A 17,854-nucleotide genomic window follows, 5' to 3' on the forward strand; every position below is an offset into this window, starting at 1 on the left:
ATTGTTTGGGATTATTGCAGTTAAGTCTAGTATTTTTCTAAAGATGGAAGTGAGAAGTTCTGAGTGTATAGAGACTAAATCCTCATATTTTATGTTCACAATTTAAATGTAGGGAGAAAATGATTATTAATAAGTGATTGGTAAAGCATTTACTTCTGAAGAGTGTCTGAAGTGTTTTAGAAATGTGTCTGGCATTGCTGACATCTTTTGAAGAAAAAGACACAGTTTTCCACTGGAGTGACAGGGAATTCCCATCTTTGAGACTTCATTGTGTTTGTCATTAGCCTGAATAGAAAGGCCTTTAAAGTTTATTTTTTAAAGAAAGCGTTTGAATGCATTTTGTTTGGTATTATATTTATTCATTAAAGTATTCAATTAGTGCTAAGTGTGAAGTGGACCCTGTTGCTAAGCCCCAGTAAGCAATCATTCTAGGTGGGGTTCAACCCCTGGTAAAATTGCACGTGTCTTAATGAAGAAGAGGGCCTGGCTAAAGTGCAAATTCAGCAGCAGAGAGAAAACTCCCATATAGTCTTCAAGTGCCAGAATTACGTTTTGGATCTTTGAGCCAGTTCCCTGCTGGGGGCCAGTACTAGAGCTTGGGTCTCCTTGAGCTCAATCTCCAACTGTTGCAGGATGGAAATAGCAAATGTGGCTTGTCTTGCCAGTACCTGACTGAGCTTGAGCAATTGTGTCATACGCTTTAATACATGGAATAATAGCTCTCTGCTGAATAGCTGATGGCTTCTCAGAATCGTAAGCATAGATGCCCTGAAGAAGAAACATTTAAGTTCATATCATCAGAGTTATCAACAATCCCATTCCAGTTGCTCCTGATGACACCGTTAGGCTCCATTCCCTCTGGGCCACCACGTTCTCTGTTAAAATCTGCGGAGCCACAGACATGATCCACAGAACGGACATGATCCAAAGAACGAGTCAGTGCCCAACTGAAAAGCAGCAGTGCACCTGTAATGTTAAATAGGTGGGTCAGAGGTTAAAGCGTCTGCCTGCAATGTGGGAGACCTGGGTTCAATCCCTGGGTCGGGAAGATCCCCTGGAGAAGAAAATGGCAACCCACTCCAGTATCCTTGCCTGGAGAATCCCATGGATGGAGGAGCCTGGTGGGCTACAGTCCACGGGGTGGCAAAGAGTCGGACACGACTAATCGACCTCACTTTCACTTTCTTTCACTCGTAGTGATACCTATAATGTAATCAGTAAAATACAGAGAAATTTGCCAGAAGGGAAAAGGACGTGGAAAATGACAGAGCTGAAATGAGGTAGAAGGTGCTCTTTGAAGGCGGAATCTCTCTTTTCTCAAAGCTGGGAGTTTTTTCTCTGTTGCTGAATTTGCACTCTAGCAGGTCCTCTTCATAGTTTCCTAAGAGATCTAGAGAGCCTATCCTAACTATTCTTCACTAGGGAGCTAGATCCGGCAGTGCAGAAAGCCATTCCCTTGTGTTTCTATTTACATATCTCCGGCCAAAACAACCCAAATAAAAATGGGCAAAAGATTTGAACAGACATTTCCCCAAAGAAGACCTGCTTTTTCCCACTGTGTTAGCAATGATGTAATAGGTTATGTTCTTTCCTACTTTATGAGATAGAAAGTCAATTGCCAGAAAAGCCAGATTGTATTTTCAGTTATTTATTTGAAAAAGATAATTCTAGGGTATGTCTGCTAAAGCATGTAATAAACTATATCTTGATAGCTCCATGAGAGAGATATCTTGGGGGTGACTTGTTCTCCACAAAATTCACCGCACCTGAGAGAGTGCATATTCTAAAGGACTGTCTTGAATAACTTTTTTTGAATCTGTGATTAAAAACATTTATGACGAAATTCTGAGGTGTTAAAAACCACAATATGTCAAGTACAGATGAAATTATACTCATTATATCATGTTTGCCAAGGCAGGAAAATAGGAAAATGTATTTGTGTGTGTATCTATTTTAAATCGGCTTCTAATTATGAGGTTTTCTTTTCTATCTGTAAGGGCTTTAAAAGCTGATGATATAAAAATTAAAATTATACCGTAAACTGAAATGATCAGTTTTCATTTAAAATACCAGAAAGGGAAAGAGGAAATAAAGACAAACATGAATCGTTTACCAAAATAAATCATGTGTTTTCACTTGACAGATACCCCTGAGACCATCTTTTTGCCTCAGTTAAATTAGTAGCATTTCAGTTGTTCCACATGTTGAGAAAATAAGACATATGGACTAATAGAAAATTCTCATTAAGCTTTTACTGGATTCACTCGGGGGACCTATGACTTGTTTGCTCAAAGTGAACCAATTTGCAAGCCTACTTTAAGAAAATAATTATAACTCCCAAAGAACTGAATGGTGGTTAGATTACCTTTTGGCTTAGTATTAAAGGTTTGTTAGTATAATGCTCTCTGCATCACTGTGCTCACGTGCGTGGCTCATCTTGAGCTACTTTGTGCTTCCTTGTCCACAAAGGACATGAAGCACAGGGCAACATTATGACGTTTTGTAAAATTTAAGAGACTGACTTCTTTTTCTGGTAGGGATATACTCTTATCTTTCTTACTCGTATCTTTCTTGTTGTGGTTGTTCAGTTTGTGAGTCATGTCTGACTCTTTGTGACCCCATGGAGTGCAGTGTGCCAAGCTTCCCTGTCTTTCAGTATCTCCTGGAGTTTGCTCAGTGTCCATTGAGTTGGTGGTTCTATCCAACCATCTCATTCTCTGCTGCCCACTTCTCCTCTGGCCTTCAGTCTTTCTGAGTATCAGAATCTTTTCTGAACAGTTGCCTGTTCATATCAGATGGCCAGCTTCAGCGTCAGTCCTTCCAGTGAATATTCAGGGTAGAGTTCTTTTAGGACTGACTGGTTTGATCTCCTTGTGGTCCAAGATCTCTCAAGAGTCTTCTCCAACACCATAATAGGAAAACATCAATTCTTTGGCACTCAGCCTTTTTTATGGTCCAGCTCTTGCATCTGTACATGACAGTATCTTTCTACTCTTCTCTTCTTTTCCTCATTCACTTCGGTTCAGTTCAGTCGCTCAGTCGTGTCCGACTCTTTGCAACCCCATGAATCGCAGCACACCAGGCCTCCCTGTCCATCACCAACTCCCGGAGTTCACTCAGACTCATGTCCGTCAAGTCCATGATGCCATCCAGCCATCTCATCCTCTGTCGTCCCCTTCTCCTCCTGCCCCCAATCCCTCCCAGCATCAGAGTCTTTTCCAATGAGTCAACTCTTCGCATGAGGTGGCCAAAGTACTGGAGTTTCAGCTTTAGCATCATTCCTTCCAAAGAAATCCCAGGGCTGATCTCCTTCTTATTTTTATTTTATTTTTTTTAACCCAGCGCATGTCTACAGCCATTCTTTTGCCAGTATCTTTAACTTCCTTGTCTCATTGGTCTTCTGTAGCATCTGCCTGGCAAAAGGCCAAATTCTACTTTTCTGCCTTCTCCTTGCCTACCTAAGACTTCTGAGCAGTGCTAACGGGAACATGAAACCTTGAAGACTGCCACTGGTATTTAACCTCAGCAAGAGAAAGATTGCCATGGCCTCTAACCTCAAGAAGATCTCAGGGCCATCTAGTAGTCCTGTTGAACTTTGTGAGATTTATTATGTTGTTTTTGTTCTCCACTCTGGCTATTTCAGATATAGTTGTGTGTCTTCAAATCTCTGATTTTGACTTCCTCACAACAGATAAATATTCCTCCTACTTCATAAAACAAATAGAAGCCAATATATGAGAACTCACTCAACTTTCTGTCATCAGTCTACTGTCTTACCTGCAACTCTGCCTGTCTTTACCTCTTGTTATAATGTGAGAGGTTAGTATGTCCAGCCCTCCGAGGTGAAGGCACCCCCGTCCACCTGTGCTTTGGATAATTTTCATGTAGCCTTTTCAGGGATAGGCTTTAGTAGTTATTTCTTATTATTTCTTTATTTTCAACTTTTTCTTATTTTACTGATTCATTCCCAACAGCATTTATGCTTATTCAGGCATTCCTGATTTTTTTTTTTTTTTTTTTGCTTGTTTGGCTTTATCTTCTTTTTTCAACTCATGTCGTCAATCACTTGTCCTTTTTCAGAAACTTCTAGTGTAGAGTGATTCATAGTGTTTCTGCTTCTTCACTTTGTTCCATTATCTCAAACTGTTGCAGTCTGGCGTCTGCCTCTGCTGTTCCACGTGAGTGGAACAATCCCTTGCTCTTGCTGTGCTCACCAATGATTTTCTTACCACTACACTTACTTTTTTGGTAAATCAATGTTATTGCGGTGTAATTTGCATATCCTAAATGCACCCTTTTTGTTTGGCTTTTTGAGCTTGGCAGTAATGATTTTGAGATATATTGAGGATATTAAATGTATTAGTAGTTTGTTACCTTTTATTGCAGTGGAGTAGTAGTCCAGTGTATGGATTTACAATAGTTTGTTTATTCATCCATGGGTTGCTGGACATTTGGATTTTTTTGGGTCAGTTTTTGGTTGTTTTGAATAAGACAGCAGCCTTATCGAATATTTGTATTTAAGTCTTTGGTGGACAAACATTTTCATTTTTACGGATCAGTACCAGGAGTGGAATTGCTGGGTTGTATAAGACTGTGTCTATGAGTTATAAGAACTGCTAACTTGCTTTCTAAAGTGACTGCTTAATTTTTCATTTCCTGTATCGAATGTATGAGAGGTCTCCTTGTTCCACATTCTCACTAATACTTGTTATTGTAATCTTTTTAATTTTAGCAATTTTTTTTTGTGGCTATGTGATGTTATCTTATTGTAGTTTTATTTTCCATTTCCCTAATGACTAATGATGTTGATCATCTTTTAATGTACTTATTAACTGTTTGTTTGTATTTTTAATGAGGTGTCTGCTCAAATTTTTTTTTCAACCGTTTTTATTTTTGAGTTTTTGTCTTGTTGTTGAGTTATAAGATTTTTTTATGTATTTTGGATACAATTCCTGTGTCATAGAATCATATATGTGAGTTTTGTTCTCCAGTCACTTAGATTAAATAGTTCTGTATCAGTGCTTATGTATCTGTGTGCATGTATAGGTGTATGTGTCTGGGATTCATGTGAAGATAGTACCCACAAAAACAAGGAAAATGACCCACTGTCAAAAGATGAAATAGTCAACAGAACCAGAATCAGAAATGATATAAATGTTGGAAATATCATACAGGGGTTTTGAAGTTACAGGGACTACTATTTGTTAAGTGTCTAGTGAAAGGTGGACAACACCTGTGAACAGTTAAGAGAATTTATCTGCGGAGTGGAAATTATTGTTTTTTTTTGAAAGAGTCAAATAGAAATGCTAGAGATAAAAGGTACAAAATAAAGAATTTAAGCTGGTTGATAGTATTGTTTGTCTTCTATATCCTTACTGATTTTCTGTAAACTTACTGTATCAATTACTGAGAGAGGAGATGTTGAAATCTCCTGCAGTTATTTTGAATTTGTCTTTCTATCAGTAATTTGTTTTGTGTTTTGTAAGCTTTGTTTTAGGGTGCTTACACATTTAGGGTTGTTATGTCTTCTCAATAAATTGTTTGTCATTACAGAATGTCCATTTTTAGCCCTGGTAATAATTTCTCTGCAGTCTTCTTTGCTTGATATTAACACAACCACTTTAGTTTTGCTTTGATTAGTTTATCATGGCATCTGTGTTTGTATCTATAATATCTATATCTATCTATCTGTCTGTCTTTATCTCCTTCTTTTTACTTTTAACCTCTTTTTGTCTTTATAGTTAAGGTGATGTCAGCATGTAGTTGGGTCTTATATTTTGTCTAGCCTAACAGTCTTTCTCTTTTAATTGAATGACGACTATATTATTTAATGTAATTAACCAATATATTTTGTTAACTACATTTTCCCCACTTTTTTCTTAGTAGTTGCCCTAGGGATTATAGTATGTATCTTTATTACAGTCAACTTCAGATTAACGTGATTCCAGTAAGTTTGCTTCATTATGGCTCCATTTCATTTCTCCTCCTTTGTTCTGTTGTTTTTGTATATATTTTACTTAAATACATTACAGTTTCAACAATTCAGTATTGGAATTATTGATTTAAACAGTCATGTGTTAAAAGATGAATATATTATCTTTTATGTTTATATAAATATTTGCCATTTCTTTTCACCCCAAAGTATTTCCTGTATTATTTCTTGTAGAGAAGTTCTGCTTGCAGCAGATTCTATTAGTTTCAGTTTATCTGGGAATATTCTTGTTTCCCTTTCATTTTTGAAAGATAAATTTGCTGGATTTAAGGGTTCTTGGATGACATTGTTCTTGTAACATTTTGAGTATTTCTTTCACTTCTGACTGCCATGGTTTCTGATGAGAACTCAGCTTTTAATCACATTCTTGTTTTAATTCTCGAAGAGCCATTTTCTCTTGATTCTTTCAGAAATTTCTTTTTGTCTTTCATCAGTTTGATTACAATGTATCTAGGTGTGGATCTTTGTGTGTTTATCTTCATGATCATTTAGCTTCTTGAATAGTACTCTTGCCTGGAAAATCCCATGGACGGAGGAGCCTGGTGGGCTGCAGTCCATGGGGTTGCGAAGAGTCGGACACGACTGAGCGACTTCCCTTTCCCTTTTCACTTTCATGCACTGGAGAAGGAAATGGCAACCCACTCCAGTGTTCTTGCCTGGAGAATCCCAGGGACGGCGGAGCCTGGTGGGCTGCCTTCTATGGGGTTGCACAGAGTTGGACATGACTGAAGCAACTTAGCAGCAGCATGTGTAAATTATTGTTTTTCATCAAATTTGGGAAGTTTTCAGTCACTTTAAAAAAAAAAAGTTTTTTTCTGCCTCTTATTCACTCTTTTCTCCTGCGTGCTTGAGTGCTGTGTCGCTTCAGTCATGTCCGACTCTGCGATCCTGTGGACTGTGACCCACCAGGCTCTCTGTCCATGGAGTTCTCCAGGCAAGAACACTGGAGTGGGTTGCCATTTCCTCCTCCAGGGCATCTTCCTGAACCAGGGGTTGAGCCTGGGTCTCTCGTGTCTCCTGCATTGCAAGTGGATTGTTTACCGCTGAGCCATCAGGGGAGCCTCTTTTTCTTCTGACTTTCCCTTTATGAATCTCATAAAGGGATGATAATGATCTCTTATTAGGCTATGAGGCTATGTTGATTTTTCTTCACTCTTTTTCTGTTTTTATAGGAAAGAGACTTTATTTAGTTATCTTCACATTTACTGATTTTTTCATTTGTTATCTCAGAAATGAGCTGTCAAACTCTTTAAATGTATTGTCTTTAAGGTGGTATATTTTTCATGTCCGAATTTTACATTTTTATTAGTTTGTGTATCACTATTGCGATTCTCTGTTTTTTGACTCATTTTCATGGTGTTTTCTTTTAATTTCCTTAACACAGTTTCTTTTTTTTGAATGTATTTAAAGTAGCTGCTTTGAAGCCTTTGTCTGATGTATCCAATAACTGGACCCACAGTGAGCCATTGTGTATTGACTGCTTTCTTTTACATTGATTGCTTCTATTTTGTTTTGTTGAGTGCTTTCCTAAGTATGGGTCACGCTTTCCTTTGCAGGTTTCATAGTTTTTTGTTTGTTTAAAACTGGACTTGTAAAATAATACATTGTAGGAGCTCTGGTTTCTTTCCTCCCTCCCAGGCTTTTTTTTTTTTTTTCTTTTAAACTTTCATGAACTTAAACTGTGGCATCTACCTCCCTGCAGTGCTTGGCTGGTAGAACCTTTGCTCATATCTTTTATTTTTAGTTTTCTAGCCAGAGTTCTTTGGGAATGCCTTGTTCATCAGTGATTTGTGCAAAAGTTGTGGTCGAACACATTGTTCCCATATGACTGCCAGTCTCTGCTGATGTATATGTGTATGGGTTGGGGAGCACATTGAAACCTATAGCTTTGAAGTCTCTTTGACTCTTACTTTTCACTAGGTCTCTTTTTTTTCCCCAGACAGTATTTTTATTTCAGAACAAATTCATATACAGTTTCTGCAGAAGATTAGAAAATTTTATAGTTCTACTTTGAATTACAAGCACAAAGGCATTATAAGCACACATCTCTAATAATCCTAAAAAATTGATCTATGATTATGGTAATGTGACAGCAGATTGATTTTAAAACTACAGTCCTTAAGTATTAATACCTTAGAAATGATTCCTCATCATTGGAATTATTTTCACATTAAAAATTTACAGTATATTTCATTTATTGTGTTTCAAATGTAGAGCCAAGTGATTCAGTTATACATATTTTTTCAGATTATTTTCCATTACAATTTACTGAAAGATATTGTATACAGTTCTCCATGTTATGAATGGAATACGTTGCTTATCTATTTTATATATAGTAGTATTTACCTGTTAATTTCATACTCATAATTCATCCCTCTCCACCTCCCACTTTTTGGTAACTATAAACTGTTTTCTGTGTCTGAGAGTCAGTTCCTATGTGTATATAAATTCATTTGTATTATCTTTTAGATTCCACGTATAAGTGATGTATCATATTTGTCTTTCTATGTCTGACTTACTTCACTAAGCATACTGTTCTCAAGGTCTCTTCATGTTGCTGCAGATGGCAGTCTTTCATTCTTTTTCATGAATGATATTGCACTGTGTGTGTGTGTGTATAAGACAATGATTTATTGATGGGCAACTGGGTGGTTTCTGTGCATTGGCTATCATAAATAGTGCTGCTATGAACATTGAGGTGCATGTATCTTTTTGAGGTTTCTTCTTTTCCGGGTGTCTGTGCCTAGGAATGTATATCCTAGGGATTGCTGGGTCATATGGTAGCTCTATTTTTAGTTCTTTAAAGGAAGCTCCATACTGTTTTCCATATTGGCTGCACCAATTTACATTTCCATGAATAATGCAGGAGGGTTCCCTTTCCCCCACACCCTCTCTAGCATTTTTTATGTGTAGACTTTTTGATGATAGCCATTCTGACCAGTGTGAGGTGACACCTCAGTGTGGTATTGATTTGCATTTCTTTAATAATTAACAGAGTGGAGCATCTTTTCATGTGCCTGTTGGCCATCTGTATATCTTTTTTGGAGAAATGTCTGTTCAGGTCTTCTAGCCAATTTTTGACTAGGTTCTTTGTTTTTTTTTTTTTTAAATACTGAATTATATGAATTGTTTGTATATTTTGGATATTAACCCCTTGTCCATTGTATCACCTGTACATATTTTCTCCTATAAGTTTTCTTTTTGATTTGTTGATGGTTCTTTGGCCAGACAAAAGCTCTTAAGTTCCACTTGGTACTGTTTGTTTTTGTTTTTATTTCTTTTGCTTTGGGAAATTGATCTAAGAAAATGTTGCTCTGTGTCAGAATGTCTTGCATGTGTTCTCTCCTAGGAGTTTTATGGTGTCACATCTTTAAACCGTGAATTTACTTCTGTATATGGTACAAGAGTGTGTTTCATTGATTTACATGTAGCTGTCCAGCTTTCCCAACCTTCCTTTTTGAACATACTGTCTTTTCTCCATTGTGTATGCTTGCCTCTTTTGTCATAGATTAGTTGATTGTAGATGTATGGGTTTGTTTCTGGGCACTCTGTTCCGTTCCATTGCTCTATTATACATGTCTGTTTTTGTGTCAGTACCATGCTGTTTTGATAACTGTAGTTTTGTAGCATAGTCTGAAGTCTGGAAAGTTTGTGCCTTCAGCTTTGTTCTTTTTCTTCAGAATTGCTTTGGCAATTCTGGGCCTTTTTGTCATCTCACCTAAATTTTAGGATTTTTATTTTGTTATTTTACAGAAATCACTTTCAAATCAAGTGTCCTAAATCTTTTCCTGGATGTTTTCTTCAAGGTTGGGCCTTGTATTTATTGATTTTGGGTTAATTTTAAACATTTTTGTAAGGTAAAAGTCCCGCTTCTTTCTTTTACGTGTAGACATTCAATTTTCCCAGGACCATTTGTTGAAGAGACTGTCCTTTCCCCACTATGTAGTCTTGACACCCTCTGAAAATCATTGGTCTTGCATACAAGGGTTTATTTCTGGGCTCTCTGTTCTGTTGCATTAGTTTGTGGTACTGACTTGAATCAGTACCACAGTGTCTTGACTAGTTTTGTTTTGTAGTATGTTTTGAAATCAGAAATTGAGAGACCTCTAACTTTGTTTTATCTCCTCAAGATTGTTTTGGCTATTTGGGACTCCTTGAAATTCCATATGAATTGGAGGATTTTTTTTTTTTTCCACTTCCAGAAAAAAATAAAGTCATGGGATGTTGATAGAGATTGTGTTCAGTCTGTAGATTGATTTAAACAAATTCCATATGTTTTGGAGGATTTTTTTTTTTCCACTTCCAGAAAAAAATACAGTGATGGGATGTTGATAGAGATTGCATTCAATCTGTAGATTGATTTAAACAGTATTAAGTCTTCCAACCAATCCTTGAGCATAGGGTGTATGTCCATTTATTTGTATATTCTTTTATTATTTTTACTTTCAGCAATGTCTTATAGTTTTCAGTTTATAAGTCTTTTACCTCCTTAGTTCAGTCTCTTTCTAAGTACTTTCCCCTTTTTTATGCTATAAAAATGGAATTGTTTTCTTAACTTCATTTTATTTCTGAGTATTGTTCATGTATTAGAAGTGTAATTGATTTTTTGGTGTTGATTTTGTATGCTGGAACTTTGCTGAAATCATTCATTAGTTATAACAGGTTTTTGTGTATATGTGTAATGTTGTCCATATGTAGAATCTTCTCTTGTGTTGTTGGAAGAGGGTGTTTGCTATGACCAGTGCATTTTCTTGGCAAAACTCTATTAGTCTTTGCCCTGCTTCATTCCGCATTCCAAGGCCAAATTTGTCAGTTACTCCAGGTGTTTCTTGACTTCCTACTTTTGCATTCCAGTCCCCTATAATGAAAAGGACATCTTTTTTGGGTGTTGGTTCTAAAAGGTCTTGTAGGTCTTCATAAAACCTTTCAACTTCAGTTTCTTCAGCGTTACTGGTTGGGGCATAGACTTGGATAACTGTGATATTGAATGGTTTGCCTTGGAGACGAACAGAGATCATTTTGTTGTTTTTGAGATTGCAGGGTCCACTGGAGAAGGGAATGGCAAGCCACTTCAGTATTCTTGCCTTGAGAACCCGTGAACAGTAGGAAAAGGCAAAATGATAGGATACCGAAAGAGGAACTCCCCAGGTCATTAGGTGCCCAATATGCTACTGGAGATCAGTGGAGAAATAACTCCAGAAAGAATGAAGGGATGGAGCCAAAGCAAAAACAATACCCAGCTGTGGATGTGACTGGTGATAGAAGCAAGATCCGATGCTGTAAAGAGCAATATTGCATAGGAACCTGGAATGTCAGGTCCATGAACCAAGGCAAATTGGAAGTGGTCAAACAAGAGATGGCAAGGGTGAATGTTGACAGTCTAGGAATCAGTAAACTAAAATGGACTGGAATGGGTGAATTTAACTCAGATGACCATTATATCTACTACTGCAGGCAGGAATCCCTCAGAAGAAATGGAGTAGCCATCATGGTCAACAAAAGAGTCCGGAATGCAGTACTTGGATAAGGGCCTAGATCTGATAGATAGAGTGCCTGATGAACTATGGAATGAAGTTCATGACATTGTACAGGAGACAGGGATCAAAACCATCCCCATGGAAAAGAAATGTAAAAAAGCAAAATGCCTATCTGGGGAGGCCTTACAAATAGCTGTGAAAAGAAGAGAGGCGAAAAGCAAAGGAGAAAAGGAAGGATTTAAGCATCTGAATGCAGAGTTCCAAAGAATAGCAAGAAGAGATAAGAAAGCCTTCTTCAGCGATCAGTGCAAAGAAATAGAGGAAAACAACAGAATGGGAAAGACTAGAGATCTCTTCAAGAAAATTAGAGATACCAAGGGAACATTTCATGCAAAGATGGGCTCGATAAAGGACAGAAATGGTCTGGACCTAACAGAAGCAGAAGATATTAAGAAGAGGGGGCAAGAATACATGGAAGAACTGTACAAAAAAGATCTTCACGACCCAGATAATCATGATGATGTGATCACTCATCTAGAGCCAGACATCTTGGAAAGTGAAGTCAAGTGGGCCTTAGAAAGCATCACTACGCACGAAGCTAGTGGAGGTGATGGCATTCCAGTGGAGCTATTTCAAATCCTGAAAGATGATGCTGTGAAAGTGCTGCACTCAATATGCCAGCAAATTTGGGAAACTCAGCAGTGGCCACAGGACTGGAAAAGGTCAGTTTTCATTCTAATTCCAAAGAAAGGCAATGGAAAAGAATGCTCAAACTACCGCACAATTGCACTCATCTCACATGCTAGTAAAGTAATGCTCAAAATTCTCCAAGCCAGGCTTCAGCAATACGTGAACCGTGAACTCCCTGATGTTCAAGCTGGTTTTAGAAAAGGCAGAGGAACCAGAGATCAAATTGCCAACATCCGCTGGATGATGGAAAAAGCAAAAGAGTTCCAGAAAAGCATCTATTTCTGCTTTATTGACTGTGCCAAAGCCTTTGACTGTGTGGATCACAATAAACTGTGGAAAATTCTGAAAGAGATGGGAATACCAGACCACCTAACTTGCCTCTTGAGAAATCTGCATGCAGGTCAAGAAGCAACAGTTAGAACTGGACATCGAACAGCAGACTGGTTCCAAATAGGGAAAGGAGTACGTCAAGGCTGTATATTGTCATGCTGCTTATTTAACTTCTATGCAGAGTACATCATGAGAAACGCTGGACTGGAGGAAACACAAGCTGGAATCAAGATTGCCAGGAGAAATATCAATAACCTCAGATATGCAGATGACACCACCCTTATGGCAGAAAGTGAAGAGGAGTTTAAAAGCCTCTTGATGAAAGTGAAAGAGGAGAGCAAAAAAGTTGGCTTAAAGCTCAACATTCAGAAAACGAAGATCATGGCATCTGGTCCCATCACTTCATGAGAAATAGATGGGAAACAGTAGAAACAGTGTCAGACTTTATTTTTGGGGGCTCCAAAATCACTGCAGATGGTGACTGCAGCCATGAAATTAAAAGACGCTTACTCCTTGGAAGAAAAGTTATGACCAACCTAGATAGTATGTTCAAAAGCAGAGACATTACTTTGCTGACTAAGGTCCGCGTAGTCAAGGCTATGGTTTTTCCTGTGATCATGTATGGATGTGAGAGTTGGACTGTGAAGAAGGCTGAACGCTGAAGAATTGATGGATTTGAACTGTGGTGTTGGAGAAGACTCTTGAGGGTCCATTGGACTGCAGGGAGATCCAACCAGTCCATTCTGAAGGAAATCAACCCTTCTTTGGAAGGAATGATGCTAAAGCTGAAGCTCCAGTACTTTGGATACCTCATGCGAAGAGTTGACTCATTGGAAAAGACTCTGATGCTGGGAGGGATTGGGGGCAGGAGGAGAAGGGGACGACCAAGGATGAGATGGCTGGATGGCATCACGGACTCGATGGACGTGAGTCCGAGTGAACTCCAGGAGATGGTGATGGACAGGGTGGCCTGGCGTGCTGCCATTCATGGGGTCGCAAAGAGTCAGGCACGACTGAGTGACTGAACTGAACTGAACTGATGTGTAATGTTTAGTGTTGTATACATATGAGGTCATGCTGTTTGTGAATTGAGATAATTTTACTTCTTTTACAATTCTCCTTTGCCTGTTATTTCTGTTTCTTTTCTGATTTCTTGGTTTGAACTTCTGGTACTGTGTTGAATAGTAGTGACAAGAGTGGGCATTCTTGCCTTGTTCCTTATCTTAGAAAAAAAGCTTTTAGTCTTTGACCATTCACTCTCTTGAACTTTTCATTATGTTGAGTGGTTGTATTTCTAGTTTGTTGAGTGTTTTTTATCAGTATGAAAGGGTATTGAATTTTTTCAGATGCCTTTATTTTGTCAGCTGAGAATATCATGCTGTTTTTGTTCTTTATTTTGTTAGTTGTTGATTTTCATTTGTTGAACCGTTCTTATATTCTAGGTATAAATTCTACTTGATCATAGTATATAATCCTTTTAATGTACTTTTGGATTTGGTTTATTAGTAGTTGTTGAGTATTTTTGTGTCAGCATTTATTGGGAATATTAGTCTGTAGTTTTTGTTTTTCCATGTTGTATCTTCGTATGGTCTCAATATCAGAATAATACTGGCCTCAACGAATGAGTTTGTAGAGTTGAATTCTTTGGAAGGAGTATTGGTGTTAATTCTTCCTTAAATGTTTGGTAGAGTTCTCCAGCAAAGCCCTCTAGTCCTGTGTTTTTCTTTGGTGAGAGGTTTTTGATTATATCTTCAGTTTCCTTACTGTTCACATTTTCTATTTCTTCACAATTCTGTCTTAGAAGATTGTATCTTTCTAAGATTTTATCCATCTTTTAGGTTCATTGTTCATAGTATTCTCTTAACAATAGTTTTTATTTCTGTGACATCAATTTTAATGTCTTCTTTGATTCCTAATCCTAGTTCTTGAGTCTTCCTTCTTTCTTTCTTCCTTTTTTCTTTCTTTCTCTCTTTTCTTAGTCTAGCTAAAGTGAAAGTGAAAGTGAGTTGTATCTGACTTTTTGCAACCCCATTTACTGTAGTCCATGGAATTTTCCAGGCCAGAATACTGAGTGGGTAGCCTTTCCCTTCTCCAGGAGATCTTCCCAAACCAAGGATAGAACCCAGGTCTCCCTCATTGCAGGAGGATTCTTTACCAGCTGAGCCATAAGGGAACCCCTAGTCTAGCTAAGGGTTTGCCAATTTTGTTGGTCTCAAAAAACCAACCCTTGGTTTCAGTCTGCTTTATTGAGCTACCAAGACTGGGTAGCTTGTAAATAATAGGAATTTATTTCTCACTGCTCTGCAGACTTGGAAGCACAAGATCAGGGTGCCAGCACGGTCACATGCAGGGGAAAGCTTTCTTCCTGATTCATAGCTGGCACTTCTCACTGTGTCCTCACGTGGTGGAAGGAGCTAGGGAATTTTCTGGAGCTTTTTTCATAAGGCACTAATTCCATTCATGAGGGTTCCATCCTCATGACTTAAGCACCTCCCAAAAGCCCCATCTCCTAATACCATCATCTTTGGGAGCTTGGATATCATCAATATATATTTTTTGGAGGACACAACTATTCAAACCATAGCAATTTTGTTGATTTTTTAAAATTTTCTTTTGTATTCACTTATTTATCTCTGTTCCAATCTGTATCATTTCATTTCTTCAATGAACTTTGAGTTTAATTTGTGTTTCTGGCTCTTGATATGTAAAGTCAGATTGTTGCTTTGAGATCTTTTTAAATAGAAGGGATTGTTGCTATAAACTGCTCTCTTAATGTTGCTTTTGCTGCATCCCAGACGTTTTGGTATGCTGTGTTTTTGTCTCTAGGTATTTTCTTTTCTTTCTTTTTTTTTTTTTTTGATGTGGACCATTTTTAAAGTCTTAGTTGTTTTACAGTATTGCTTGTGTTTTATGTTTTGCTTTGTTGGCCACCAGGCATGTGGGATTTCAGCTCCATAACCAGGTATCAAACCCACAGCCCCTGTATTGGATGGTGAATTCTTAACCATAGGACCGCCAGGGAAGTTCTTCCTGATATTTTCTTAATTTCCTGGTGATTTCTTCCTTGACCCTGTTTTTGTTTAAGAATACGTTGTTTAATGTCTACATATTTTTGGATTTTCCTGTTGTTAAGGAATTTTCTCACCTTTTTTTGTGTGAAAATTTTTATTTCTTAGATTTTGAGGGATATTTCCATTAAATATAGAATTGTTTTTTGATTATTGTTTTCTTTCATCACTTTAAGGAGTCACTGTCTTTTGGCTTGCTTACTGTCTGACAAGACTATAGTCATTCTTGTCTTTATCCTTATTTAAGTAATAGGTCTTTTTCCTGGGACATTTAGTATTTAGCTTTTAGTATTTTCTTCTTCTACTGGTATACCTGTTAATGCTGGCAATTTCATTATAATACAGCAGATTTGTCTCTCTGTGTGTATTTATCCTTTTAGATTTGGTTAGTTACTTGCATCTCTAGTTTTATTGTTTTTATAACATTTGAAAAATGACCAGTATCTCCTCCAGCCCTTTTCCCTCTTTTTGCCTATTTCTGTTTTTTAATATCTATTCTTCATTTCCGTGTGGCGCTCAGGCTTTTTCTTTTTTCCTTTATTCTTAAAACATTTTTTTCTTCAAGTTATCTTTTGTGCTGTATTATCTAATCTGTTTAAGTCTTATCCAATGAAAACTTCATTTCAGATAGTTTATTTTTTTTCATCTCTAAAATTTCAATTTAGCTGTTTTTCCTAACCATTTCCATTACATCTCTTAAGTACATGGGACATATTTATATTTGCTTTTTATAAGATTATTTTTGTTAATTCTACTGCTTCTGCTATTTCTGTGTCTGGTTTTATTTTGTGTGTGTTTGTGTGTGTGTGTGTGTGTGTGTGTGTGTGTGTGTGTGTGTGTGTTTTAATTGACTAAGTTTTCCCCTCTTTGTGAGTCATAGTTCCCAGTTTTTCTTGTGTCTAGTAATTTTTGATTGAATTCTTGACATTTAAAATTCTTACATTGTGGAGGCTGGATTTTAAGTGTTTGGAGAGTTTCAGGCATGCCTCTGAGATACTGAGGATTCAGTTTCGGACAACTGCAATAACGTGAATATTGCAACAGAGTGAGTCACGTGAACTTTTTGGTTTCCAAGTGCACAGAGAAGTTGTGTTTAAACTATATTCTTGTCTATTAAGTGGGCAGTAGTGTTGTCTAGAAAACAATGTAATCATATACCTTAATTGAAAATGCTTTACTGCTAAAAAATGCTAACCATTATCTGCTGCTGCTGAGTCACGTCAGTCGTGTCTGACTCTGTGCGACCCCATAGATGGCAGCCCACCAGGCTCCTCCAGGCTCCTCCGTCCCTGGGATTCTCCAGGCAAGAATACTGGAGTGGGTTGCCATTTCCTTCTCCAATGCATGAAAGTGAAAAGTGAAAGTGAAGTGCCTCAGTCGTGTCCAACTCTTTGCAACCCCATGGACTGTAGCCCACCAGACTCCTCTGTCCATGGGATTTTCCAGGCATGAGTACTGGAGTGGGGTGCCACTGCCTTCTCAAAACCATCATCTGAACCTTCAGTAAGATGTAATCTTTTTGCTGGTGGAGGTTCTTGCCTTGATGTTCATGTCTGCTGACTCATCTGGGTGGTGGTTGCTGAAAGTTGGGGTTGCTATGGCAGTTTCTTCAAATAAGACAAGAGTGACGTTTTCAACATCGATTACTCTTTCCTTCCCAGACAGTTTCTCTGTAGCATGCAGTGCTGCTTGATAGCATTTTACCCTCAGTAGAACCTCTTTCAAAATTGGAGTCTGTCCTTTTAAACATTGCTGCAGTTTCATCAACTAAAGTTTATGCCGTATTTTACATCCTTTGTTGTCATTTCAACAGTCTTTGTAACAGCTTCATCAGGAGTAGATTCTGTGTCAAGAAATTACCATCTTTGCTCATCTGTAAGAGACAACTCCTCATCTGCTAAAGTTTGAGCTTACAGCACTTCAGTCACATCTTCAAGTTCCAGTTCTAAATTCTAGTTCTCCTGCTGTTTCTATCACGTCTGCAATATTTTCCTTCACTGAATCTTGAACCCCCCAAAGTCATCCATAAGATTTCTACTCAGTTCTTTCAAACCATTATTGATGTTGATATTTTGACCTCTTCCTTTGAATCATTAATGTTCTATGATTGGTGACGCCTTTACAGAAGGTTTTCAGTTTACTCTGCCCAGAACTATCAAGGGAATCACTGTCTATGGCACTTATAGCTTTATGAAATACATATCATGAGGCTATATATGAAATATATATATAAGTATTAATGCTTGAAAGTTGAAATTGCTCCTTGATCATAGGCTGCAGAATGGACATTGTGTTAG

General features: G+C 37.7%; 1 protein-coding gene across 4 annotated transcripts in view; it reads left to right on the forward strand.

Annotated features, from left to right (window-relative positions):
- Positions 1 to 17,854, forward strand: part of STK3 (serine/threonine kinase 3) — a 309,832-nt gene that overhangs the window by 14,524 nt on the left and 277,454 nt on the right. The window lies entirely within an intron of this gene.

The sequence above is a fragment of the Ovis aries genome, chromosome 9 (genome assembly GCF_016772045.2).
Source record: "Ovis aries strain OAR_USU_Benz2616 breed Rambouillet chromosome 9, ARS-UI_Ramb_v3.0, whole genome shotgun sequence".
NCBI classification, from domain to species: Eukaryota; Metazoa; Chordata; class Mammalia; order Artiodactyla; family Bovidae; genus Ovis; species Ovis aries.